The following is a 27,093-nucleotide window of genomic DNA, read 5'->3' as shown; positions in this document are numbered from 1 at the left end:
AAGTACAAGACCCGATGTAATAAAAAGAAAAGACTAAAATTTGTGACACTCACAGTAAGACAGAGAGGTATTAAAACTGTTATTTTGTTTAAAAGACTCCAAAAGGATGAGCAGAATGGGAAGGTGAGATTTCTGCTAATGTTATGATACTAATCCTGCTGAGAAAGCCTGTTGTCTGTGTAAAAAAAGAAAAAAAAAAAAAAAAAAAGGAAGTTAAAAGAAATAAACAATTGCCAAACACAACCGTATTTCATTCTAGATACTTGATCAATAACTTTAGGAGGAAAGGATTTAAAGAAAAGTATTAAATGTGATGACTTTGGGTACTTCGGTAAATTGGTTAAAGCTTTACTCATGCAAACAATGCTGTGCAAGCAGGCCCCAGCTATGGAGCTAATCCATCTACAAGTAGTGAATTTCCATAACTTTGCTTTTAAGAGTTTTAGCTTTTTAACATTATGTCTGTAAAGGTTAAAAATTGAGACTGTTCTTCATTGTAGCAGTACAATGTCATTTCCCTCCTCATGGACTGTGGTTATAAGAAGTACTTTAATATTTAGAATTAGAATGATGATAATAATAACTACAACATTGACAATGTCTGCCTTGAGGTTTTCTTCTTAATTTGTTTAATAATAGTTGTATGATACCAATTTCTGCCTATTCTGGCAGACTAGAATGTGAAAATAAGTTTTGAAAAGAGAAGACTGAGTAGCAGTTTTGAATTTTAAGTGTTTTTTAATTTTACAATACCTGTGATCATTGCTACAAGCTTCTGGCACATCCACTAAAGTATCTGTTGGAGTGATTCCTGTTTCCTGATTTTACCAAAAAAGCATACAGTATTCTTATTTTGCCTGAGATGCTTCAAAGCTTTGTTCCAGTTGTTTCAAAACTACCAGAAATATGTTGCTCTGCCATTTAAAATATATGTATTGTGTCAGAGCTTATCTTACAAGGTGGTGGGCTCTGGGTTGTGATCCAGCTAAACATTTAGATATATGCTTAAAGTTGGTAACTTGAATGCACAAATCTAGGCACATCTTTAGATGTTCTATTGGAGCATAGCATACTGCCCTGCAGGATCAAAATGTGTAAAACATAACTGCTTTTCCCAGATAGCATTAGCATCACACGGAGAGTACATATGCACAGGCAGCTGTGTGAAGCTGTCAGGATTCCTTTTGAAAATGCATGCATAAGAATTGACATGTTTGTCTGCAATTTCTCAATGCCTGCTGTTTATTAGACAGCTGTGATCACTGCTGAGATGTAGGGGAAAGATGGGCTCTGGAGCTGGTGTCAGCACTCCACCTGAAGTGTTTTTAAGGAGTCTGGCAGTCTGCTCAGGCTCTGTTTTATACTTTATCACTCCAAGCTTTGTCTTTACCAAGGAATTTGTAAACAGCTCTTGTGGAATGACTTTGAAATTTTTCCTTGTGCAGCAAAAACTGTGGCTATTTATTTGAGCTGAATAAATAACTCACAGAGAATAATTAATTAACTGAGTTTCTCTTCTAATTTTCTTTTGTATATATTTCTCACACCTGCAGTGTTGACTTACTGTCATTGAATTGACTGATAGTGAGCACATCTGAGTTTTGGCTATGCAGTCACTAGGTAACGCTTTGACATTGTATTTGGAAATCCTTTTGTGCAAGGCATTGTTTTCACTGTTTTGCAAAAAAATTACCTTAGTCTAATTTATAGTTTTTCTTGCACTACACTAATCTTCTTTCTCATTAAATTGATCCAAAAGCACTGCTTCTGTTCCAAAATGGATAGCTATATTAGACCTTCCAGTGTGAAAATCTGTCAACTACGTCGGTCACTCCAAAAGTAATGTCCTATTTATTTCCACAGAAACTAGAATAGATCCAAAGAGCACAAAGCACTATTTGATAGAGCAGTTTTATCAGCTACAAAACACTATTTTTCAACATAGTTAGCAGCATTAGCTATGCATTTGCACCAGCCTGCATGCTGCTCTTTTAGCAATCAGCACTGGAGGAGGTGACCCACTGTTTTACAGCTGCTATAATAGCACCATAGATAGGAAATTGTTGCCCATGTAGTCCATCTTTCATCAGCCCAAACAGATAGGAGTTAGAAAGTGCTAAACCCATCAGAGAAAGGTTGTATTCTCTGACATTACTCTGGAAACTTAGTCAGCATTGAGATGCAGTGGTTAGAGTTGATGGTTTGTTCTGGTTTCAGAAAATCTGGAAGGATCACCCCTTTCCTATCCTAAAAGATAGTGCACAGTGACCGCTGATGGCTGTGTCTTTAACTTTTTGTTTGATGGGGAATTCATGTCACCACTCCATGGACTCTGTCCTGTAGTGATGACACCACTTCTTGTCACTAGTAAAGATTCAGGAAACTGTCACTGTCAGCCTCCTATTAGATCAGTAGATGCTGACAGACTTGCACGTGGTGTTCTTTCTGTTTCTGTTTGAGCTTTTATAGGACCAACGTGGTACAAACTTTACAAGTGTTTCCAACTCACAGAAGCCAATATTAATCTATGTACACGGTTCCCTGGTCATAATGTACTGATTCATGGGGATGAACTGATTGAGACAATCTTCATTTTGTGGTGTGACCATTGTGCATGGCTGTCCAGAATGTGGCTTGTCTTTCATATTACTGCCACCATTGCTACCACAAAATGTAGTGGAATATTGGTGGGAAGGTTCAATCTCTGCTGTCATAACACCAACCTATGACATCATGGGACATCGTCATAAAATAGGAGACATTACTTTCAGAGCAGCCTTGGAAGCAGCATGTACATTGCCTGCTAGCTCCCAATGAATACCAAATCATAAAGTCCTGCTGAGCATCTCTTTCAATCAATCTGCAAATATATATATTTATGTAAGTTTGTGTTGTTAAAGTTTGTGTTGTGCTTCAGTTTCCTAGCAATATTCACAAGACTTTTAAATTCACTCATTTTTAAATATTAGCAGAAATAAGCTAAATTAGTTCCACATTTGAGGAAAGTGGCCTCAAGATAGAATTAAGCATTTTCTGAAGTAACTTTTTTTTTTGATTGGTTGAAAGGATTCAAATCAGAAAATTCTATGGCTTTTTAATCTGATCCTTTTGACCTCATGGTTCAGGCAGTGTTTACTACAGGCAGTCTGAGAGTTTCTGACTGAACTAGAAAACATTGCAGATAAACTTACAGGTTCTTCTTCTTCAGCACCTCCTGAGGTCTCAGCATTTCTCTGCCACAGAACTCTTCTCCTTGCCTTGCTTTATACCAGATAATCATGAGAGAATTAAATGGCTGTTGATTTTAAAACTACTAATCTCTCAAGCCTCTTTGCATACTAACTTGGATGTTACACATCTACCCACTATTCTTGCCATATGGTCAAAGATGGATCAGAAGCCTTCCTACCGTCAACTATATGTTTATATCTGACTGTTTTCCTGGAAGAACCAACGCTCAGTTCTGACTGATTGCTATTCTTACCTTCTTTCCACCTTTAAATGTAGCCTGCTGCTTCTCAAGCCTCTAGATAACTGAGTGGAGATGACACTGATGGACTGGACTTTGTATTGAACAGGAAATCTGCTGAAGTCGTCTCAAGCAAAGAAAACAAACACTATTGTTGCTATTTGGAAACTTCCATTAAGCAGGACAGAGAAATGAAGTGATGTACACAAAGGATATTTAAAATCCAAGTTAAATTGCCTCTGCTGCTTTGGCTAAGAAAGAATAATTTAGTCTGTCTCTTTATAGCTTAGTTTAGATTTAATTCCCAGCAGGTCTTCACTGCACTTTGTGACTTAGGAAAAGGAGTTGAACAGGCTCAGATCCATTGCCACACCTGGACACAGGCAATTGGATCTGGACCAGTTGTGGCTCTGCATTCTGGAGAGGGATTTTCAACTTCTTCACGGTAGTGCCAACAACTAGCTCTAAAGCCAGGAGAGAATTTGGTTTGCTGCAGGGCATGAGGCAGACCAAGGGACCTGATTATGTAGTGCCTCTCATTCAAGGTACTTCTTGATTACACAATATTAACTTCCATAGTTAATCTCATTCTGTGAGGTTGTGGGAAGCTGCTCTCTCTCTCTCTCTTTTTTTTTTTAATGAAAAAAACCTTTCCTTACACCAGGGCCAAGTTCGTTAGAAAGAAAAAAAGCAATGTGTCTTGCCTCCAAGTAAGATGAGCGATAGGAATGAACCAGCTTTAGGAAAGCTCATTCTGCTGCACAGCCATGGCAGCGCTGCTTCAGGCTCCACTGTTGAGAACACTGCTGTTGCCTCCACTCACCCCTTGCCTGTTCTTTTCTTGACAGCAGATGGGAAGCAGGACACAGAAAACATCCTGAAAAAGTGGTATTACATACTTATCTTTGCTTAATCTTGATTTTTTTTCGGCATCTTCTTTCTTATTAGTTGTTTGGCTGTGCTGTATCAAGAAGAAATCTATTTATGGGACTCTGCAGCTGAAAGTTGTTTACAATGGTAAGTAGAAGGTCTGTCTTTACAGAGATGTGCAGACATGCCCCAAGGGCACACCACACAGAAAAAAATCATTTTCACTTAGTAAGCCAGATCACTGTGCTACCACAGCTGTGTTCACAGAATGAAAGAGTGGCTGAGATTGGCAGGGTCCTCTGGAGGTCCCCAGCAGGGGCACCCAGAGCAGGTTGCCCAGCACTGTGTCCAGGTGGCTTTCGAAGATGTACATCTGAAAAACATTTTTCTTCCTCATCTCCCTTGGATTTGTGCTTAGCCATGTGCCATGGCTGATTTTTTTCTTGCCATTGTTTTCAGAATAATGTGAAGAGTATATGGCGGGTTCTAGAGGGTGAGAGGCCTCTGATTAGTAGACGTGGACATCCTTCCTAGCTTTGGCAAAATGCAGGGAAACTTTACCTGAGAGCAGCACATGCAATTTATCTGCAGAAATGCCAGCCAGACTCCACCTCAGTAGAATGGGTGTATCCTGATGCAAGACAATAGCAAAAGGAAGTTCTCCACTGAGCAGATTTTCAAAACCCTGTAGTGCAGCATCAGCTCTGAACAAGTGAAACTGCTGATGGTCTGAGAGAACTCAGAGATATCTTGTCAAATGGACATACTATAGACAAATGCACATGTATGCATCCTTACAGACTAACACAGATTACAGAATTCATAAAGGCAATTTCATCAAGAATTCTAATTCATTGATACAAGCCCTGAATTAGTGAATAACTTGAACAAAACAACCAATTACTATGAGTCCATTCAGTCCCTGATTTCCGCCCTGTTTCTCACCTTTTAGCACAAAATTCATGTCATTTTCTCATGCATTTTGTGGCCAGATCTGCTTTGTCCATGCTGCCAAATTATTTCAAACTGCGATAATTTTTCTACTAGCATGACACTTAATATCAGGTTTGTATTAGGACTCACAACACCACTGAACTGAAAATGTTTTAGTTAAATAAAAGTTGACAATTTGTCAATTATTAACAGCAGAAACACTGATTATTTTTTTCAAAATACTAAGTCTAGATATATTATTAAGCTCTAGATTTTATGTATTTTGATACTAGAGAGCTTTGGGTCTCAGCTTAGATTCAGAGCTCGCTCTGGTTGCAGTAGTTCCCTTTGGAAGGCACTGGCAAGAAAATTAACATTGATAAACAAGCTTCATAGAGGAAATAGTAATATATGAAGAAGTCACATTCTTTCCATTTTTTTCCTAGAAAAATAGAGTACATAATAACCTCAATTCTTTATTTTTACATCAATTAGAAGCTTCTATCATGGAAGAAAAAAGAATTGCTTCCCTTTGCTCAGGAACATCTTCTTATGCATAGAATAACTCCAGTGTACAGCTGGGCTGTCTTTTTTGTTAGAGAGTGGACTGTGTGCCAAGAGACATTTGGCTGGACCATGGGAATGTAAGGATGCCTGCAAGAGTATGCTTTCAGTACTGTGACAAACAAAAAAGCTGCTTCTTTCATCTGTGAAGCAGGATTCTGGGAAGGGATGTCTTCTCCATGTCAGTAATAACATCTATTTTTCTCCATTCTTCTCCTTTTGAAGAAGATAGAGGAAATTGGGAGGACAACATGTTATAATGGCAGTGGCCGTGCAGGCTCTTCTTCTCAGTATTAGCAGCAGCAGCTGTTACTGCCTCTCTGAAAGGCAAGATTTGTTATAGAAATAGCCATTTGCACTGAAAACCTGTTGTCCTAATTTGGTTTGCTTAGCTAGGCAAAGACAGAAATTGTTTAAAAGGAGAGTGAGGAGAATGTGACTCCTACTTAATCTTGTTATTTGTTTTTTATAAATACCCAGGTAATGAGGAGGTCTGATACTGGCAGCAAGTAATGTAGGTGAGTGAGATAGCTGGCAGCTTGCGAGGACCAGCTCTGTTTTTGTGCATCATACTTGACACCAATCAGAGCTCTCTGTATACAAGCTGCTTCCTCATGAGGTGGTTGAGTCACCATCCGTGGATGTGTTTAGAAATTGTTTGGATGTGGTGCTCAGGGACATGATTTAGCGCAGGGTGGTTAGAGTTAGGGTAGTACGGTTAGGCTGTGGTTTGACTCGATGATCTTTAAAGTCTTTTCCAACCCAAGCGATTCTATGATTCTATGAACAGTGTGTTATTTCTTTCGTGTGTAATGAAGGCTAATGAGGGAAGATTCAGCTTTGCCTCTCAGAGGGTAGTAAGAAGTAAACTGTCCAGACTCATGGCTTCTCTACCTACCACCTGTAAAAACAGGGATTCCCCTGACACCATCTCACAGCTGTACTGACACACTGGCATCTCCTTGCTGAAATGTGAGGAGGCGTTGTGCTGTTGTTAGGAAAGCACTTCTTATGTTGCAGTGATAATTGGTGTTTCTTGCTTGGAGGCTGTTTTTCTGTTGAAGGGAGCTTGAACACATACTGAAAAACATCTCAGATGAAAGTGGTAATTCTTTCTTGTGAGCTATGCTAGGTAATAACAATTCTTCAATTTCTGCAGCTCACAGTCATAACTCTGATGCTACTGCAAAGTGAGAAATGTCCAGGGTAGTTATAGAATGGCTTGAGTTAGAAGAGACCTTCAAGATCATCTAGTCCTAACCCCGTGCCATTGACAGGGCTGCCCTGCCACCCACCAGCTCAGGCTGCCCAGGGCCCATCCAAACTAGCCTTGAGTGCCTCCAGGGATGCAGCATCCATAGCTTCTGGGCAGCTGTGCCAGTACAATACCTCCCTCTGAATAAGAATTTCCTCCTGGTATCTAATCTAAATCTTTCCTCTTTCAAAACTATTCCCTCTTGTTTTATCACTATCAGACTGTGTAAAAAGCGGGCGTCTCTCCTGATCATAATTTGCTGGATGGCTGCAATGAGGTCTTTCATGAACCTTTTCTTCTTCAGGCTGAACAAGCCCAGTACCCTCAGCCTTTCTTCATAGGAGAGGTTCTCCAGCCCTCTGATCATCTTAGTGACCTCCTCTGGACCCTTTCTAACAGCTCCACATCCTTTTGCTGCAGACCCCTGGCCTGCACACAGTACTCCAGGTGAGGCCTCACAAGGGCAGAGCAGATGGGGACAATCCCCTCCAACTCCTGTGCCCTTCATCTGCTGATGCAGCCCAGAATACTGTTGGCCTTCCGGACTTCAAGTGCACACTGCTGGTGTTTTGTCCACTAGAACACCCAGGTCTTTCTCCACAGAGCTGCTCTCTGAGTTATTCTCCCAGTCTGTGCACATATCTGAGATTGCTCTAATCCAAGTAACACCTTGCACTTGACCTTGTTGAACCTCATTTGAGCCCACAGTATCCTGGGATGCATTACAAAGAGCACGGCCAGCAAGTGCAGGGAGGTGATTCCTCCCATCAAAGGTGCCCTGGTGAGATCACATCTGGAGTACTGTGTCCACTTCTGGGATCCACTTCAAGAAAGACATGGGTCTTATAGTCCAGTGGAAGGCTACATAAATGATGCCTGGAGGAGCCTGGAGCATTTCCCACCATATGAGGAAAGTCAGAGAGAGGTGGGGCTCTTATCCTGGAGAAGACTGGGAGGGAGTCATATCAACACTTAAAAATATCCACAGGGTAGGTATCAAGCTGATGGACTCAGGCTCTTTTTGATGTTGCCCAGCAACAGATCAGAGGGTAATAGGAATAAACTGGAACACCAAAAATTCCATACAGACATGAGAATGAAATTCTTCAATGTGAGGTTGGCAGAGCACTGGAGGCTGACCAGAAAGATTGTGAAGTCTCCTTCTCTGGAGATATTTAAGACCCATCTGGATGTTTTACTCTGCAACCTATTGTAGAGTAGGGTACCTGCCTTAGCAAAGGTTTGCACTAGAAGATTCCCAGAGCTCCCTTCTAATCCCTACAGTTCTGTGATTCTATGATTCAACCAATTCCCTATCTGCTGAAACGCTTCAAATCTTTATCTCTCCAATTTAGAGATAAGGATAATGGTGTGGGACCATACTGAATGCCTTGCAGAAGTTGAGGTAAATGACATCAATTGCTCCTCCTTTACTTACTGATGCTGCCATCCCATTGTAGAAAGCTGCCTAATTACTTTTAAATCTTCTAAAATTCATTTGCTTTCTGTGGTCTCTTTCATAGCATGCTGACCTCCCAAAACACATTTAGTAAAGAAAGCAGAATTTTTGTTTGTTTATTTAAGTAATGACAATTAATTTGGATTCTTCACTTGCATCTTCTATATTATGCTGTAATAAAACAGCTCCTGGGCAAAACCTGGAAATTCAAATGCAGATGACAAAGACCAAACACTGCTCAAGAGCATCTCACTGATGATACTATTTCTGTTCAGTTTTCATCAACATTCACTGCCACTGAATGTCACAAAGTAGATGTGGTTCTAATTGGGTTAGGTCAGTACAGGTGTTTCGTGTCTGCTAGTGTAAAGTTTGTGGTCTGTGTAAGGAGAGAAAACAAATGAATTTAACTAACTATAAAGACAGAACCAAGAGCAGAAAATACTACTATGCCTCTTGAATTTTATGCCATGCCCTGAATTGATAGACTACTCTAATCCATGTGAATACTTACATGGCTGCATGTTAAAGTCATGCATTCTGTCTCCTGAAAACATAATTGCTCTTTCTTCAACTCAAATTTTATTACTTAAAAGAAAGGAAAGTAGGTTGAGAGAACAAAACATAGCTTTTTTTTTACCTCATAATGGGTGATCTGTATACTGACTTATAGAGGGCTTTGGCAACATAAATTCTGCCCAAGATGATTCAGAGTACACTGCCAGTAAATTGCATTTCTGGGTGTATAACCTTCATAGAGCTATATAATAATGATAGGAATCTCTCATATTTTGGAGTTCAGGAAGTCACTAGTATAAAATATGTGTAGGAGGTATATATCAATTAATAGTTGAATTAATTTCTATTTTCAGTTTTAAGAAAGCAATGTCTGCTTTTTTTTTTTTTTTTTAAACCTCTTCTCAAGAACAGTATTCCAGCAAAACTCGAAGAAGAAAGTGCAAAGAATATGATCTTTAAAATATGCATCTTTGAATGCAACTGCTTATCATTATTTATCGGAACTGTCAAGCTGTTCCTCGAGACATGTGCTTCTTGCCCTCACTGCTTTCCTTTCCTGTCACTCGCCATTTTTAATGAGGCCAGTTTCTCAGCAGTGTAGTACCTGCCTGAACTTTCTGAACTTGAGCCTGTTACACCTTGGTTCTCTTTGCACCGCTGTATGTGAATCACAGCATTTACAGAGGCTGTGAAATATATGTGCACCTATTTGAGGATTCTCTAACCTGTAGTATTAACAGAAAGCAGTTTCACCATAGGTAGAAAATGCATTATGAAACCTAGTTTTTTTTTCTTGTCGCTTTTCTGTGGTGATGTGTCAATTGAATAGTTGTCCATTTTCTGTTTGAAACTGTCTGAAGTTTTTTTTATCTTGGAATTAAAGCCACTTCATGAGAACTAAGAGTTATTCATACAAAGGAATTAAAGTTAATAGGCACATTTTATTTTTGTGTTGCTGTGCCTCTAAGTGCTTGACTTTGTAGGCTTAATGCTTTTCAAAAGTAGGAAGTTGGTGGGTGAAACTTATTGTGCATGTGTGCAAATGTATGAAAAATGAGTGGTCTGTGGTTCCTAAATCAGTGTCTTGTTCCCTTGATCTAGAGGATTGTATATAATTCAGATGACAATTTTCTTTGTTACTTACCAAAAAATAATAGTCCGCTTCCAGCACTTTTTCTGGATTTGTATCGATGAAGCAACAGAAGATGGATGGTTGGGTCCACAGCAGGCTTTTTTAACATGACATTTTAGTTTGCAGGGTGCTGCAGTGTGATACAGTCTCAAATCAAAGGAAGCCTAAAGAAATAATTTATGCTTCAGGGGAAGAGTGCTGACCTGAATCCTGCAACTGGCTTTCCCAAGCAGAAGTCTAGCTGTTACAAAACAAAGATGTGAAGGAAGTCCAGAGCAGGTCTGTAAGCATGTTTGTGTCTCAGATAGCTGGTAGTCACATAATTTAAGAAGAGTAAAAGGAATTGATCTGGTGCCGAGATCAACAAAGCAATCCTCTTATGTTTTTGTTTGTTTGTTGGCTCGTTTTACTTTGTTACTGTTGTTGTTTTTGTTGGGTAACCTCACCGGTATCTAGATTAGCCTTGAGTTTTGGCAGCTCTGCCTGCCTTTTACAATTGGCCTGCATATTGCTAAGGTCATAACTTCTAGCTTGACAGCTTCTGGTTGAGGAAGAGTCTTGAGAAATCTAGATTAAGGATATTATTCTTATGGATTAGCACCTGGTCAGTGAGAACTAGCAAAAAAGGCAAGTTCCGTATCAGACAGGAAAAGTGATAACATATTCTGTTGATTAGAATGTGTTTCCCACAATTCCCCCGTTAGTAAAGAGGTAGCATCTGTGAAAACTCTGCTGAGAACTCTTGCCACTTATGACCATTATTATTCCAAAGGAACTTGAGAAAATTTGGGCAATCTTAAAGGTAGGTCATTTGTTCTGGAGAGTAACTTTGGAAACTGTTTTGGCTACACTGGCAATGACTGGACTTTTTTCACAGTCACCTGGTGAACTGATGTGTTAATCCTTCTGAATGAGTAGAAGGTTGACTGCAAGTTGTCTACTTGTGTCATGGGAATGTAGACTTATGGGCTTCCTTCCCCTGTGCTGGCATCTTTCTCTTGTACAATTACTAGTCATGTATGGACCACCACCCACAGTCTATCATCTCTGAATAACCCCATCAATCATATCTAGCTGTTGCAGCATGGATGGTAATTTTTTCCTTTTGCCAAGTTTTGCTCATTTATGATAATTTGTGTTTCTGAGGTGATTGTGTTAGAATGGAGAAACACTGTTTTTGTCACATGCTGCAGTAAGCAAATACCAATATGGAAAAGAATGCTGCAGCCTGCATGTCCTGCTGCCAGTTTTGGCCTTCTGACCCTTAGCAATACAATGTTCATGCACAGCATTCAGCATTAACTTGAATTCATCATATGCATCAGTATCCAACAGCTGGCATATTTTTCTTGGTCAAGTTCTTCATGTGAAAGAAGAGGTAGAATTAAGATGCAGACCCAAAACTAGCAATAAAATCAGATGTTAAAAACTCAGCAAATGTGAATTTTAGTTTTGCCTGTAGGGCAGTTGTAGCATCAAGCTGGCTAAGCTGTCAGCCAGGCTTTTAAATGTTGATTAAATTACTGTGCAAGGCTGGAAGACAGTATTACGGCTTGGAAATATGAAGTTGGTGTAAAAGTGAGGTATGCTGTTGTTCTATATATAATCTCAGTATGCTTTGTTCACCCTTTCCTGAATTAGCTCTGTGAAATTGAGATTAAAGCTTTGAATAAATCTAATAGGTTTCTCTTTCATATGCACATTTCTAATTGTCTTGCTCAGTGCTTAGAATCAATATTTAGTACCAGAGCTGGCAGTGAAGCTTGTTTCTTTCTTATATTCCTAGCTGAGCTTTTCATGCAAGATACACAGCAAAACTGTAACCAAATTATGCTGACTTTCTAGATATGTATGAGGTTGTCAGCAAAGAGCTTGTACTGTGGGAATAACATAGGTCTTGGAGAGATAGGTTAGGTTTAATTGTTGAAGAAGACACAGAGTATTGTGGAGATCTTAGCCTGAGGAGAGTGAACTACCTGGTGTTTGGCATACTGGTGCATCCTGGATTTTGGTAATGCACACCAAAGGCATCCCTGCACCAAGAAGAAATTTCTTTTCTTGGCTGTAACATTGCAGAAGAGCTGAAGGAAGTGGTGGAAGATGGTGTAGTAACAGCAGCAGAGCAAGAGCAGGAGCAGAAATGAATGTACTTATGGCCATAGAATATTCTGACTTTTATCAGAAGTAATGTGACCAACAGAACCAGTGAAGGAATTGTCCATCTGTATTCATCACTTAGTGCTACTACCAGAAAGGAGCCTGTAGAAAGGTAGGTGTTGGTGTCCTATTTTAGGGAAGAGGAGGTGAAAAATAACATCAAGTTGTGTTGGGGGATGCTTGGATTCTATATCAGGAGGAACTTCTTCACAGAAAGTATGGTTGGGCATTGGAATGGCTGCCCAGGGAAGTGGTAGAGTTCCCACCCCTGCAGATGTTAAAGAGGTGTCTGGATGTGGTGCTTACAAACAGGGTTTAGTAGTGGACTTGGTAATAATGTTAAATGGTGATTGAATTTCATTATCATATGGGTCTTTTCCAACAACAATACAATGTTTCTATGATGTGTAATTATATGATCTGTGCTGATTTCCACCTCTCTCTGACTGCTGACAGATGGCTATTCTTGTATATTTCCCATGGGGTTGAATGGCAAGGAGCCCTCTGGAACTGTGTAGAGAGGTCCCAGTGATTTTGACATGATTTTGCCACAAGCACAAGGAGCTGAAGATGAAGTAGCACAAAGCTATGGATTCAGAAGGACAGAAAAATTACTACAGTGTTTGTTCTATGAGAACAGCAGATGTGAGGGTTTGTGGAAAATAGGAGAGCCTTTGATGATGAAACAGATCCAAGCAGAGGAAAGGTGTGAGTGTGTAAGGTGGGCTGGGAGGAAGCCCACAGATGCGAAGTGGGTGAGGCAGGAAGGGGTGGTGCGCAGAGGAAGGGTGAGACTGCAATGAAGTTGCTACCAGAAGTTGAAAAAGTTGCATTTCTTACAGAGAGAGAGAAATTGTTAAAATAATACACAGGACATCTGGCACTGTGGAAATAGAGAAGATATCTGCTCTTCAGAATGTCTTGTAGGAAGAAGATGCCAGGTGTGGTTGTGTTGTTCACTTTGTGCTAATGAGTTTTTCTCTGGACTTTGAGAATATGTTTTTCCCATATTTTTACTGTATTGATAAAATCACTAATTAATGATGGTTTAGATGATAAGACATAGGAAGCATTGAGCTTTGCTTATTCTCAGACTTCAAAACTAACTTAGTCTTAAGTGTATGACATATGCTGGGTGTGATTGCTGCACCATCTCAAATATGCTGTTTTCCTAGCAAATGAGAATGCAATGAAAACAACTTGCAAGTTTCAAGAAAAAAATTTCAATCATCCCAAGACCTCACTAATCATCTGCACTCTCCGTTTTCTCCCCATACTTTGGGACTTTGTATGGCTTGTGTAAGGAAAATTAACACAATTCATGTCAGCCATTACCAACTAGTCCACCATCTACGCGCCAGATGCTCTCAAGAATTTGCTACCTGTCGTCTTCTGCAACTATGATTCATGTGAGATGGGAAGGAACCCATGTTTCCCTAAGAGAGTTCATGCTGCAGTTCTGAGCTGTACTACTGCTGTGCCATGGCTGTGACAAATGGGTTTTGACACAGAGGGAGGAAACAGATTCAAACTGGCTGGATGCACACACTGTACCTAGTTTCAGCCCTCCTCCGGGACAGTCAGATTTCACAATACTTTTTGCACAGTACATCTGTCCTTGCTATTGCATTCCGTAGTGAGCAGCATTTGATGGTAATACGCTGCATATTATCTTCTTTCTTCTGTATGTATTCTTCCTCACAAACAACTGTGAGCTTGAATTGGGTCAGGCATGAATTGTCCAGAGTGAAATACACATGTACTGCTCTTGAAGGTGCTCTGGTTCTGACGTTCTTCATGGCTGCACCCCTTGCTCAGCATGCAGTGAAGAGCTGAAACTCAGAAGTGCATTTTTGTTGAGATACATTATACGACATCGGCAGCATACACAGCTCACTGCAAACTTGTTTAAAAAGAAGAAAACTACAAGAACTCTCTAGTGTTGTGTAAATGTTAGTGACTGGCGGTTCTTTCTAAATGTTAGCTGTTACAACAACAACAACACACCAGAAACTTTAAGGTACATTTCCTTTCTTCAGCCCACAGAGGATAACTGATCTCTTTTCCACTTTCTTTTGAGACAGCTCCAAACTGCATCTTTTTCATATGGTCACAAGCTCAAATATTTGTATGATAGTTTTATTAGGATTTGAAAATACTTCCTTGTCTGATGAAATCATAATTTTTTAGCATGCCTGTGATTGTAACAGAACAGCTGATGTGCTGATAAAGGGAGTAACAACTGTTAAATATGAAAATTAGAATTAGTTAGCATTAGTATATATTCTCTTGTTTACTGACCCCTTCCAGCCTTAAAGAGTATCCATGTGAGCATGTCTACTTTTTCTTATTTCTGCTGGTTTTTACAGGTGATAACAAAAATACATGTCTCATCTTTGAGGCGCTCAGGCCTTTTTCAAAAGTTTGGTGCCCATCCTATTGGCTTCTGTTAATAGCATTTGCACATTATGTGTACTAACTGAACAGAAGTAGAACTTCGACAGATTATACTGTCTGCCTATCCAGTGCTGGGTAATGGGTTATGCAAATGTTTGACATGAAAAATGGAATGAAGATAGCGTTCTCCAACTTTCTTGTCCTGGTTTCTAGGTCTCTCGAGTAACCTTGGTACGTTACCACCTTTATTAAGTTCAAGTATAAAAGTGTCTTTGATGTTTGTTATCCTTTCACCCATTATGTGAATTCCACAGCTATAGTTGAAAATCTTTTCGATGTTACAGGTTAAATGTGTTCAGTGCCTCTTTAACACTCCCTACCCCCCCTTTTTTTAATGGCAACAATCTCCTTTAGCTTAAATAGTTCTTCTTCTCCAGGTGTTTACCCCTGAACTATTTATAGACAGCAAACATCCCTTCTCCAGACTTTGTTTTGCTAGGTTAAACATTTAGTTGTGTTCCCTTAGGCAGGCTTCACTGTCTGTATTACTTGCTTCCAATTTCAGTTCAGCCTGCAATGAGACTGTTGTCCAGAACAGAGCACAAGAGTTCATAAGTGCCCTTGGGCAGTGGAAGTGCCATTTCCTTGCAGCCACTAATAACATTTCACTCATTACTGTGTTCCACAGAGGACAGAGAAGACTTTCCTTCTTTTTATCACGGACCGTCATCCATGGGCTATTTGGTCTGAGCAGCATCAATCTTCTGTGTTAACAACAGACTGAACTGCAGCAAGAAAAACAGACTCCTCATAGCCCTGCTATGGCACAACATCTCTGCTACCGAACAAGGCCTGTCAGTGTTTTACCCAGTAATAAGCATTCATTATGCTTGCTGCACATTCATGGGCGTCTAGGAATTTTCTTGCCCCTCTTCTGCTTTGGGAGTCCAGGCAAAACCCTTTGCACTAGCTGTGGCAGTGCTGTGCTGTCCTTTGAGCTGGGAGAGACTGGAGATATGCTGCCTCTGAGTGTGTGTGTCTTCTGTGTGGCCCAGGGAACATAGTCTTCATGGGAGCAGCCTTGCACTGGAGCCAGCTGCTATGTTGCATGGCTCAACCTGCTTAGACCACTCTTGGCACTCTGTTGATGAACTGTGATGCAGAAGGAACTCTAGGAAAGGACTATGCCTTGCACAGAAGCTGCTCCTATACTTTGTGCCCTCAAACGCTGCCCCAGTGTGTAAGTGTATGTTCCTGATCTTCCTTCCATTGCTCCATGGCATGCACACAATCTGTGCCAAAGTCTAGCATAAAGGTACAATAGAGAACACTCATTGATTCTCTTTGCATATTATTAGTTGACAAAAAAGATATCTTAAAGGTCCTGATTTATTTGTGGAGGCATTGCCAACCAGTCAATCAGAGTATGTATCAGGCATTTGCTTTCTGGAGAGTAGACAGCTCTCTTTGCACATCAATCAGAGGAAAAAGAGCATGTTTTTTCTACTTGTTTATTAAAGAGTATTACACTGGTGGGCTTCTTGGTGTATTCTTTGGGAAAGGTGAAACTTCTGTTTTACTTTCAAACAATTCAGTATGCATTTCTGAATGCTGAAGTGAACTGTATTTATTTATGAACTTCAATCTAATATGTAGCTTGTCAGTAATTCTCTATTATTCACAATATTCAGCTCTGCTTTCTCTCTCTCTTTTTTTAGTTTTTTGGTAATATGTAATACTGAATTAGGACAAGTGATGGGTTTGCTACCTACGTGTAATTGGGCCAGTGGGTGTTTGTTGTACGTATTAGCAAGAGTAATTTGTCTAATGACTCATGCTTACTGCCCCTATCTTTTAATGTGCAGTTGAATTACCTTTGCAGATGGAGATCAGCATGAATACATACAGTTTGGGAAGAAAGATCTACCACGAATGTAGCAGTATTAGTTGGGAATTTAAAAGGTTTATACAAGTATTTATGTTCCAGATCCCTGGGGTTTTATTTGCTGCGCATTATGGGCAGATAATCTACTGCTGATGTCAACCCTCTCTTCTCTCTCAAAGAAAATTACATTCAGAAAAGTCCTGATGTAGGTCTCGCAAGACAGAATTGTTTGATGAACCTGGATTCCTTTTTACCTGCAGGGTAAAGGCTGTTTTATTCCAGGCAAACTTTATATTTTAATGGAAATTGAGACTGTTTTTATTATGAAAACATGCATAGTTGCTTCAAATATTTATAAGATTATTCTTAATTTATACATATGCCAGCAAAATATTCATCTTCTTTATAGTCGGTGTATATTTTGTTTAGAAAAATACAGTCTAAGTATGATGAGTTTCACATGAAAAATAAAACTCAAGCTTGTCTTCAAAAGAGAGATGTTGTCTCAAAGCTTTTTTTCCATTCTTTTATGCAGTTTGGTGGGAATGAAATAATATGCTGCAGATCATGGGAATAAGCAGAAAATGTGATGGCAGAGTAACAGCAGCATTTGAGGGAAAGCTGTATTAACATCAGCATCTCAGACTATGACATTCTTGTCTCATAAAAAGAAAAATGAAGCAATTGCACAGATGGAAAATAAAATATGCCCATGGAAAATTGAAATAAGCGTTACATATTGGCAGGGTTTCTTTCCTTGTCTTTATTGATGGATAATCTTTCAACTACTAGAATATAATTTCTACCTCCAGCTGTGCCTAGCCTTGTTTTGACTTGATGATAATTAACATAGGGATTGAAAAGTACTAAGTTGAAGTATAAGTACTTAGGTCATGTTCAGACACCTTTTTCATTCATCTTCCTGCGTGCATTATTAGGACAGTGAAATTTTTTTGGCTGTAAATGCAGATTTTATCTGTAAGTTTTAACTTCAGATACAAAATTAATGTAGGATTAGTATGTTTATCTCACTTCAAGGTGTATTTGTAATAAATTTAACATTCTTTGCATGACCATTTCTGATGGTTCCTCAGTTTCAGATAATTCTGTGTTAAATTTGAAGTTAAGTTCTGTCTCCCTTCTTTACCAGGGATGCTTTTTGGCAGAAGAGATGGTCAGGAGAGGAGCAGAGGAGAATAGGAGAAAAGGTTCTTCCATGTACAGTGAAAAAATCAGTTGAGTGTGAAGAAAAACCAACTACTGTTATATTCCACTCATAAAAGTTGCAGAAAGCATTTAGCATCACAGCTAAATTACTGTGAAGTTGATATCTTTGTCACCTTAGCTCATGCATTAATTCAGGGCCAGATAGGCTGACCCAATGCTTGTATTAGGCCTGCAAATTTCATTTCTAATTCACTTTCCTTTACAGACCAACCAAAGTAGATCAGCCCATTCTCTGTAGGCTTTCCATGCTTGGACAAACCTGATATGCATGGAGTGTTGGCACAATCCTATCCTGACCATTCAGCGTGAGATTTCCCACTTGATTAAAAGCAAGTTCAAACAATACTTGAGACTAAAGGAGAAGAATATTGAACCAGAAGCATCCATGATGACTTTCAGTTTTACAGGCTGCCAGTTTTGTCATGCCCTGTTTTCTCAAAGTCCTGGGCTGCAGGCACAATGTCTTGGTGAAACTTTGAATATTTATTACCAAGATGCTGTCTTTAGGTTTATTGCAATCTGGTGCAATTAAAGGATTGGATACTCCTGTCATTCAGCTCCGTGGGAAGTGTGATATTTCCTCGTTTCACACCAAGCTTAGTCATTCAGACAGACAAGGATGAGGGACATATGTTCATCTTTGGATACCTGAGATAGCAGCCAGGCCTCCTCAGATTCACAGGACAGACACGCGTAGTCTCTGATGCTTCAACCTGTCCTCTGAACGAGCTGGGTATCCACAGCACATGCTTTTGGAAGGAGAGCAGGTCATAAATCAGCCAGGAGTCCATACCGGTGTGGCAATTACTAAATTCTTGCTTGGGTGTAGAAATTAAGAGCAGATTAGAGCTGCAACATTCACCCTCCAACTGCAAGCACTAACTTTTTACTCGTTTGTCTTTTTTAGCTGGTCAAAAATAAGAATACTAGGGCACTATTTTTTTTCCCCCATATTAATGTACCTTATTTTGTTCTCTGTCCAAAGGAAAGGCTGGTTATGGTGGATTATTTCAGGGTTAGGCTTTCTATCATTCCTTTGTGTCTGCTAAGGGCAGCTGTAAAATGCATCATGTATCATTTTGGGGAGTACTTCTGATAGGTAAAAAAAGTGAACTCCTCTACCATTACTCCTCTTCTACTGGTGGAGATGGGTATGTGTAGGTGGGATCAAGTTCTGAGGGACAAGTGCCAGCCTTTGAGTCTTACTAAATGTCTGAACAGATAGAATTAAATATATTAGTAATAAGAATCATAGAATCATAGACTCATTAGGTTGGAAAAGACCACTAAGATCATCCAGTCAAAGCATCGTGGATATCACATCTCAAAAGGGTGTCTAAAAATAGCACACTCAGCTCCCACTGCATACAAATGATAATATAAAGCTGTGACTGAACACAGAGATGCAGCCCTCACAAGGTAAGTGAATCAAAAATTCTTGAAGCCTTGCATGATCCCAGCATTCAGTGTTGCTGGTAGATACACCTATCTCTAAAGAGACAAAACTCAAAGCCTCATTCAGAGACAGTGAACAAATGATTATAGAAGATGTCCTTGGATGCAACTACTATGTGCGCACAAAACACATTTATGACTGCTTCTGTATGCTTGAAGACTGAAACACATTTGAAAATGTGCCGGTACTGAGGGTATTATAAAACTTTGAAGTTAGAGATGACATTGCCATTCATGATGAATGGTCATAGTTTTGAGAATCTCCCATCTATTTAGTGATTTGATTGCTTCTTTCCTGTTCATCCCATACATAATCACCTTGTCATAATGTGAACCAGTAGATGTTTGGAAATCATGCAATTCTAAGTATAAATATCATGGCAATGAAGATATGGAGAATATGAACAAGGGTCACATGTGGTGTAAACCAGACTGCAATTTCTATGCAAACAGATTCTTTTTAATACCAGCCAGGATGCCCAGGAAGGACAGTGAAGACTCTATACACGTGCAGTTATCCTTTGTGTGATGTCAACAAGTCAACAGAGTTTCATTGATTAACACTGGCCAAACATGTGATCTTCTCTTTTATTTTTGCACTCAGAAAAGAAAACATTGGATGAACAATATGGATGTGAAAATTAAAACAAACACAATAATCTTCCAAAGGTACTGTTTTTTAATTTTCAGTGTAAAAACTGGAATTAATTTTTCTTAGCTGCTGGTGCTTTTAGATTTGCAACTGCAGAAGACATAGCTGTCCATCAGAAGAATGAGAATACCTATAATCCTTACATGATTTTAATGCAGAAATAATGGTATACATCTTTTGTACATAGAAATATGTATACTTAAGTAACAGTAATGCTGCTTAAAGAATAATTGTCCTTAAACTGATTTAAGACTTTTTTTTCTGTTGTGGCATCAGCTTGCTGATGAAATAACACCATTAGCACACTTTGCTACATGTTCTCATTGCCAGAGCTCTGAAGATGATGAGGCAAATTCTGGATATAAAAAATGAAGTAATTTTCTAACAGGTACTGTTTGGGACTACATGCTGTCAACTTTCATTTTTTTTTTTTTTTTAATTGCAATAGGACTCTATTTGCTTCTGTAGTTGACTGCTTTTTTTCTCTTTTCACATTAAGAAATTTACACTCCGACCTTTTTTCAGCTTCTGCCCAGTAAAAGTTAATTGTGGGGTTAATGAAATTGTGGTGACTGGGGATATGCACCAGATGGCATAGTCTGACTAACTTAGCTTAATTTACACATGGATTTTCTATGAATTAAGTGACCTTAAATGTCATTGGCTTTCTAATTCTGAAACAGATCTGACTCCCCAGGTGTGAATTCTCTGGGTGGAACCACGTATGTTAGTAATGACATCCATGTGAGATATTTAACTGCAAGTGCAAAAGTCACTCACACTGTGTTGTTTGTACCAACCAAGAATCTTACTATTTACTGTTCTGTGGACTCAGCTCTGCAATGCCCATAGAGGTGTTTAATTACTTTACAGCCAGTTTGCTCCTGGTACTTCGATTTATACATGACTGTCTGCCAGGACTGCCATGGAGCTCAGATATTTATGAGAGTCAGACGCCCAGTCTGTGGAGTTGCATTAACTTAACTTTCTTCCTTTTATTCTTCTATTCCCCTCACTTCTCTTTTGTTTGTTCTGTTTGTTTCTTTTTAAAGCCAATGTAAGTCTACTTTTGACTTTCTGAATTATATAGTGAATGTGTGTGCTGACTAAAATAATGATTAAATAATGTGGATGTATAGCATAACTTTTCAAAAAATTATTAATTGAGAAAATGATAGGAATGCCCAGGATTTTAGTATGGCTAGTGAGTCTCTTGGGAAACATCTCAAAGAGAAAAAGTGGGGAAAAAATAAGAGTAGTTCAATTTAGTTTTGCCAGGGTCTCCTTTATGCAATCCAGAAATGACTGACAGCAGTGGTTTCAGCTTGTTCTCATAATCCAGAATAAAAACAACACAGACTGTACGTTTTCCATCACATTACAGAGACTCTTGGGGCTTCCCAGAGCGTTGCAGATGTCAAGAAGCCTTGCAGAATCCACTCTGAAAAAGCAATGGCTGCAGAGTGAACAAGCACGTATCTCTCCTCTTGAGTCAGTCCCCGATATCTCTCAGGTATTGCCAAAATCCATTTTATTCGTGGCTCCTGCAGTGGGTGTGTGGGCAGGCTGAAGTTCTCTGAGCTGATGGAGATGGTGGTTTGAAGTCAGCATAACAACATCCGCTGGGCACTCTCTGCTGTGCAGTGTAGTGTGTTATGAGCTCACCAGTGGCACTAGGATTGTGCAAGCTGTTTGATGTGTCATTAAGTGTTCCTCGTGCAGAAAATGTATTCAATTAAGTGCTTAGCTGTTTAAGTTCTTTTCACCAGCAACTCCATAAAATGCCAAATAATAATCCTTTCAGAGCCCCAGAATTTCCTTTACAACTAGTGATGATCATTGGTTGCTGAGACAGTGAAGGAGGATTTGAGGAGATCTGGATATAATCCATCTCCGTTTTTCTTCATTATCAAATGTGGTTTTATGAAAGGTAAGTGCTGAAAGTGCTTACAGTGTTGAAGAGTATTTTTCAGAAAAAACATAAATGCTCTGGTAAAAATGATTCAGCTGCTGTATGTAATGTTAAGTAGGTGAACTGTTGTGCTGTTTAATTATGAAAAAGGCTGCTAGGATGCAAATGTGCAGACCATGTGGATCTGCTCCTCATGACTACAGACTGTGGCTCATATTTCAGGATTTCCAACCTTGTACTCTCATAGCTGACAGCTCAATAGACAGACACCATCTCCTGCACTCCTACCTGGTCTGCAAAATATATGGAGCTGTGCAAATGTTGTGGTAGTGGCATCAAGGTTCAAACAGCAGTGGCAAATTCTGTGTATTGCTTGCAGGCTGGATGATCTGGTTTTCATAGTCCAAGAGCATTGACAGAAAATTTGAAAAATCTGGCCAGTGTACAAGATCTCTCTTCTGATCGCTCGAATCTCACTCTCCCTCAAGTGTGTTACTATTTTCAGATCTCGCAGCTTGGTGAGGAGGCTTGCAAATTGCATTAGCACAGCCAAAAGAGACATCTTTTTGTTGTTTAAGTACTACTTTTCTATCTTCAGCTTTAAGATGTTTGTATGGCAGCAGTATTATAGTGACAACAACAGGAAAAAAACACAAACCAAACCACAACAAAAAAACCTAACCAGCCAACTGAAACAAAACAAAACAAAACAAACCCAGTCCTCTCATAGAAAGGGGAGTTTGTTTTCATCTAAGAAGCTCAGGCTCAGACTTGACCAAGCATATATATATGTGTGAGAATGGTGCCCTTTGTACTGAGCCTCCTCACTTTCCTACAATAGCACAAAACCATATGTTACACTGTGAAGGGAATATAACTTCAAATAGACTTGCCTTTACTTATAAAGTACAAATCTTATCTGGAATGATGAAACAATTCCCAGTCAACCTGCAGGATGGTTTGGGAAATGAGTATTTGCTTTGCTTTTAGTTAAATCATATACTAAGTACTTCTGCATGTGCTTGTTTATGAAGATCTCCAGTAGCTTGTCAATTTTAATTTATTTCAATGTTCATTTATTCCTGAATCTTGTTTTCATGGAGGAGCAAGCCACCAGCCTTTTCTTCCTATTTTTCCTCATCTTCCATGGTTACACTCCTACTTATCGGCATTTATGTTAGAGAGCAGTTAGAGATTCAATTGTGCTTTGGAAATGTGCTGGGATCCTTTGAGACTCTACAAACCCAAAGGTACAGCAGGCACTTCTTGGCAAAAGGATGCTGGGGATGATGACATGAGACAGGAGCATGGTGAGTCCTCAGGTGTCACACAGAGCTGCAAAAAGTTTGGCCCTGGTGGTAGCCCTGCCTCAGCCTGGCTTTCCTGCTTGGAGGAGGATCACAGAATCACAGAATTGTAGGGTTGGAGGGATCTCTGGAGATCATCATGTCCAACCCCTCTGCTAAAGCAGGCTCCCTACAGCAGGCTGTGCAGGAAAGCATTCAGGTAGGTTTTAAATATCTCTAGAGATGGAGACTGCACAACCTCTCTGGGCATTTAGCTCCTGAGCTGTCACCCTCACAGAAAATAAGCTCTTCTTCATGTTCAGATGGAACTTCCTGTGTTGTCAGCATCATCCACTTGGGTCCGACCCTTTAGATATTTATAAGCAGTGATGAATTCCCCTCTCAGTCTTCTCTTCATCAGGCTGAACAGTCCCAGGGCTCTCAACCTTTCCTCAGTAAGGAAGATGCTCCAGGCACACAATCACCTTTGTTGTCCTCATCTAGACTTTCTGAGGAGTACAGAAATGGACACAGTATTGCAGACAAGGCCTCACACTAGAGGGGGAAGATCATGTCCCTCGGCCTGCTGGTCACGCTCTTTAATGTGGCTCAGGATACCTGTGGTCTTCTTGAGGCCATGCTGGCTCATGGCCAACCTGTTGTCCATCAGGACACCCCGGTCCTTCTCTGCAGAGCTCTTTTCCAGCAGGTCAGTCTCTAACCTGTACTGAGGCATGCAATTATTCCTCCTCGGGTGCAGGATCCTACACTTTCTCTTGCTGAACCTCACTATGTTCCTCTCCACCCAACTCTCCATCCTGTCCAGCTCTTGTTGAATGGCAGCACAGCTTTCCAGTGTGTCAGACACTCCTCTCATCTTTGTACTGTCACCATGTTTCACAGCCTTGAAGGAGGATGCCATTAGCTGAATGGTGTGCACCAGATCCTGCTAGAGAACTTCCTGACAATTTGTCTTTTGGTTCAGCAGAACAGTTTCAGTCCTACACCCCTGCACTTGGAGTGTTGGTGTTATTTTGTGCTATAAACTCAGACAGTGAACAAGCTGTTTTTGAAAAGGCTGTGGGGATGTTTTCCCTTTGATAACTTTCTCACTGTACTCTTCTGGATTTTTCTTCTCATCCTCTCCACCCCACTTCTGATTTGGATTTGTTACCTCCAGGTAGTTTTGTAAAGTTTATAACAAGCACATGGTGTGATGTTTTTAAAGCAATCTAAGAGAAACTGCATTTCTGACTACTATTTCATGAACAATAATGGTACAGCATTGTGCCTCAGTAAAGCTTGTAATGTTACTGTTTATATAACCTATTTCATTATTTATTGCAGATCTAGATAAATGAAAAACTACAAAGCAAATCTTTCCTCTCCGAAATGACACTATTTAATAAAGTTTTAGTGATGTTGTTATTCATCTCCAAAGAAATACACTAGCCTTGTAATACTTAAAAAGATAAGCTTTTCTGTTTTCATAGAGTGCCCATCAGTCTAAAAGGTATGCCATTCGGTAGAAAGCACTGAATCTAATGACAGCTCATTTGAAATAGGTGTGCCTGCGTTGGATGAGTTGGTATTTGCTTCCCTAATCTGAACATTAAACCTGTTGTTTAAAAACACGCCTGTAGAATTCATATTGAAAAGAGATGGGTGCTTACTGCTCACATGTGTCTGCTCACATTGTCACGATCAGTATCTATGCAGGTATTCACCCAGTAATACCTCACAATATTACAGAGTATTGATACCAGTCCGTCTCCAATATACTCATGTCTCCCTTTTACTGATGAGCCTAAAATTGGTCACAGTACTCTAGTATGGCCTCACCAATGCTCAGGAAAGACCACCTCCCTCAGTTTGCTGGCAACACTCTTCCTAAAGTAGTCCAGAATAACCATAGCTTCTTTGGTAAATTGATAGCTCATGGTCAACTTGGTGTCCATCATGTCCTACTTTGCAGAGTTGTTTTCCAATTGGTCAGCCCCCAGCATATGCTGGTGCCTGAGGTGATTCCTTTGCCTGTGAAGGACTCTGCACTTCCCCTTGTTGAGGTCCTTGTCAGTTCATTTCTCCAACTTTTTAAGGGCCCTTCGGATAGCAGCATGACTGTCAGGTGAATCAGCCATACATCCCTAGACGTGTGTCATTTGTGAGCTTAGTGATGGCACACTCTACCCCATCAGTCAGTTTATTAATGAAGACATTAACGGCATACTGCTGGTTACCGGCCTCCAACTAGACTTTGTGCCAGCAGTTTCTGACTTCTGGGTCCAATGATTCAGGCACTTTTCATCCCATCTCACAGTCTACCCATCCAGCCCACAAATCATCAACTTCTCAGCCTCAGTGAACTCAAAGTAGACAATATCCAGTAGTTCTTTCCATGTTTTCTGACCAGTCATTTTATTGCAGAAGCTTGTCATGTTTATCGAGAATGATTTCCCTTTGGTGAATCTATGCTGACTATTCCTGACCATTTTCTCATCCTTCATGTGCCTGGAAATGTTTTCCAGGATTACATACTGCATCACCTCCCAAGAGGCTGAGGTGAGGCTGATTTGCCTGCAATTCCATAGGTCCTCCTTCTCAAATAAATGAGTGACATTTGCTTTTCTCCAGTCTTTGGGTGCTTTTCTCAGTTCCCTTGTTCTTACAGATAAATTTGCGTGGCTTCACAATGATATCCAGCACCTAATCTGTTACTATGGTTGCATCCCACTAGACCCCATGGAATTCTGTGCGACCAGATCAATCAAGTATTCTCTGTCCTGATTTTTTTCTACTGTAGCATGAGTCTTCTTTGCTCCAGACTTTCCTCCAGGTCTCTGAGTCCCCGGTTTTTGAATGCCAGGCTTAGTTGTAAAATATCTTTTTAAGTATTTATTTAATCATTCACAAGGGAGTTGCAGCTGACGTTAGTTTTGTAAGGGGGTGTTTCTTTGCTGAAATGTTTCTTCCTATGGTTTTCTCTAAGTCAGTGAAAAGCCTGTACCCTTTGCTTGATTCTGGTTTTATAAATGGAAGGCTTGAAATGAAATCGTGAGTGTAAATGAAGATAATTAATTGCTTAAACCTAAATTGCTCAAAAAATCTCAGCTCAGGAACATGGGTGCAAAGTGAAAAGAAAAGCTGGGTCCTAATCAGTGCCATTACAATCCCTTTAGGATCTATGGACTTCTGCTCTTTGGATCCTGTTTTTGTTCTCTTTTCTTGGACAGGGAGACAAGTGTATCCATCACAAGCATTTCCTCTGTCGCAGGCATTGCATTACTAGCCCTTTGGTGAGTAACTGTGTGCAAAGTTCTGTCCCTCCTACTTGCACCCTGCCTCCTATGCTGAACAAGGTTGTCCTAGCAAAGCATAACACAGCCAGCCACCATCTTCCACCGAGGGGAAAGTCCTCCAGATGGGTGCAGCTCTAATTGTATTGGAGCACATTTTGGTCCTGAGACTCCATCTCAGCCACAGTGACTGTGCTTTCCTGCTATGTTAGGCTCAGCTGTACTATTGCAGGGCTTATTGCAGCTATTTAACTTATCGAGGGTGTGGATCAGGGAAGAAGAGAGGTAAAGACATTTCTTGTCTGAAGATTTCTATTGTTTTTTTTTTTTTTTAACTCTCTTTATCCACCATGTGAAGAAACGAAGAAGCAGAAGAGATTCTAACTCAAGCTGTAATAAAGAGATATTTGTTTCCTCACCCAACAACACTGATCAAATTGGAGGCAGAACAGCTTACTCATTTTCATGCTGCTGTTCCAAATTGGTGCCACCTGCCAGAGGAATTAAACCTGATAGATTCCTTCAGCATCAAGAGATGCCAATGGTATATTGGCTCTGTAGCCTTTTCTGTTGGAAAAGCATCTCCATGGTGAATATATTTCTATCCAAAATTATTTCTGCAATA

General features: G+C 39.9%; 1 protein-coding gene and 1 long non-coding RNA gene across 4 annotated transcripts in view; both read left to right on the top strand.

The window, feature by feature from the left end:
• Nucleotides 1-27,093, top strand: part of NRG1 (neuregulin 1) — a 448,079-nt gene that overhangs the window by 15,071 nt on the left and 405,915 nt on the right. The window lies entirely within an intron of this gene.
• Nucleotides 2,709-16,269, top strand: LOC149912746 (uncharacterized). Of its 2 annotated transcripts, XR_016461652.1 has the most exons (4): nucleotides 2,709-2,880; nucleotides 4,418-4,486; nucleotides 10,321-10,480; nucleotides 15,444-16,269. It is a non-coding gene; the product is annotated as an uncharacterized LOC149912746 (long non-coding RNA). The 2 variants fall into 2 exon arrangements; XR_016461653.1 differs by lacking the exon at nucleotides 10,321-10,480.

This window comes from Phasianus colchicus, chromosome Z, assembly GCF_987193195.1.
Source record: "Phasianus colchicus chromosome Z, bPhaCol1.hap1.1, whole genome shotgun sequence".
In the NCBI taxonomy this organism is placed as follows: Eukaryota; Metazoa; Chordata; class Aves; order Galliformes; family Phasianidae; genus Phasianus; species Phasianus colchicus.
This window is presented reverse-complemented; position numbering and strand designations above follow the sequence as displayed.